General features: G+C 40.7%; 1 pseudogene; it reads left to right on the top strand.

Moving 5' to 3' along the window:
- The first annotated feature begins 475 nt into the window (after window positions 1-475).
- On the top strand, window positions 476-1,441 carry LOC101439606 (mitochondrial nicotinamide adenine dinucleotide transporter SLC25A51-like; annotated as a pseudogene).
- Window positions 1,442-2,208: the final 767 nt, after the last annotated feature.

The following is a 2,208-nucleotide window of genomic DNA, read 5'->3' as shown; positions in this document are numbered from 1 at the left end:
AAAATAAGACCTATATAAGCCTAAAGAAAAAGTGACTAAAGTAAGTACTGCCTTGACAATAATAGCATTGAATGCTGATGGATTAAACTCTCCAACCAAAAGACAGAGATTGGCAGAATGGATAAGGAAATATGACCCTTCTATAGGCTGCCTACAAGAAACTCTCCTTAGACCCAGGAACACAAACAGCTTGCAAGAGAAAGGTTGGAAAAACAATTTTACACACAAACAGTAACCAAACAGGGCAGGAATAGCTATACTAATATCAGACTAAACAGACTTTAAATGCAAAACTGTTACGAGAGACAGAGAAGGACACTATAAATTAATAAAAAGGGTACTCAGGCCTGTGTGGGTACTGGCTTATGGGCTTGCTTACCAACTTGTGGGTGGGCAGCTACTGGTGAGGGTCAGGACACCAGATATTCGGTTACCACAATTGTCTCCAGAAGAGAGAACCTAACAGACATTAACAATGGATGAAATTGGGAAAGATATCAAAAAGCTACCATCAGGCCCCAGTGGTGCTACAGGTTTAAAAAAATCCTTTATGAAGAAGAAAGTTCTTAAAGAGCATGATTCTGAAGCCCATGAAAAGATGCCACTAATCCTAACATCTTTAAAGCAAACTCATATTACTGAAGTTTGTGAAATGAAGCATTGCTTGTGTGGCTGCTGAGCAGCTTTCAACAATATAGCACTTTTCCTATTCAGAAGGTCTTCTGTCGGTAACAGCTACATGGAATCAAAACCCGGGATATAATATTCCAGTTGAGGAGGAATGGATTCCGAAAGTTGACTTGCAGAATCCTTCCACCTTTATTGCAGAAGACAACTACTCTGGCACTTATGTTTGGTCTGTATGAGGACTTTATTTGCCTTCTCTGTAAGCACGTCAGCACCCCAGAGTTTGTAATTCATAGCATGGTGGCAGTACTTGCAGGGACAACAGAACCAATTTCACTCCTTTTGAAAGAGTCCAAACATTGTTGCAGGTCCACAAGCATCATGATAAATTTACAAACACTTACTAGGCTTTCAGGGCACTGAAATCCCATGGATTGGAGAGTATTATCAAGGTTTGGTGCCCATTCTTTTTCATAATGGATTCAGCAATTTTCTTTTTTCTTTTTTCTTTTTTAGCCTTTGAGGTCCCATTAAAGAGTATTTGCCTACTGCAATGACTTTTATCTATGGTGGGCTATTAAGTGCTATGCTGGGATTCTTGTTTTTTCTACTTAATGTTGTAAAAAACTAACATGCAGTCTCAGAATGGTGGGGAATTTCTATTTTTCCCCAAATTTTTCCCAAAAAAATCTGACTAGAATAGGAAAGGAAACTGAAAAACCTTTTCGGAGGTGCCCATCTGAATTACCATCAGTCCCTCATATCTCGGGGAATAATCACTGTGACTTATGAGTTCATGTTAAAAGCTATATGAAAGAAATCATTAGTTAGGTGCCATTTATCAATTGAATAGACCTAAGAAGAATGCCGTTTTTTTGGTCTGGGTCCTAATTGGCTGCATCCAAGTTGTTATCACAAGTCCAGGGTACAGTGAACTATGGGCAAAGTTATTTTCTTTAAGTAGCAACAACAGAGTAAAAGGTTTCAATAAGAAAATTAAAGCTTTCTTTCCATCTTTCTTTCCTTCTTTCCTTCTTTCTTTCTTTCTTAAATCTTTATCCAAGAGCTTTAGGCTAATGGTCTGATTAACAGTTGTCTATCTGATGGCTTTTGACAGGAAAACTGCTCGCCAAGGTGATTCATTTTCCCAAAACACTCTAATCTTTTGCCTTGAAACATAAGTGGCCATTACAGCCAGTGAGAAGGCCTTAATAGCTCCTTGACTTTTTTTTCAAAGATTTATTTTTTATTTATTTCTCTCCCCTTCACTCCCCCTCCCAGTTGTCTGCTCTCTGTGTCCATTCACTATGTGTTCTTCTGTGTCCCCTTGCATTTTTGTCAGCAGTACCAGGAATCTGTGTCTCCTTTTGTTGCATCATCTTGCTGCGTCAACTCTCCACATGTGCGGTGCCACTCCTGGGCAGGCTGTGCTTTTTTTCTCGTGCAGGGCAGCTCTCCTTGCCGGACACACTCTTTGCACGTGGGGCTCCCCTACATGGGGTACACCCCCGCATGACCTGGCACTCCTTGCGTGCATCAGCACTGTGCGTGGGCCAGCTCATCACACAGGTCAGGAGACCC

The sequence above is a fragment of the Dasypus novemcinctus genome, chromosome 18, assembly GCF_030445035.2.
Source record: "Dasypus novemcinctus isolate mDasNov1 chromosome 18, mDasNov1.1.hap2, whole genome shotgun sequence".
Classification (NCBI taxonomy): Eukaryota; Metazoa; Chordata; class Mammalia; order Cingulata; family Dasypodidae; genus Dasypus; species Dasypus novemcinctus.
The sequence above is the reverse complement of the archived record's forward strand: the minus strand, read 5'-3'. Positions and strand labels throughout refer to the sequence as shown.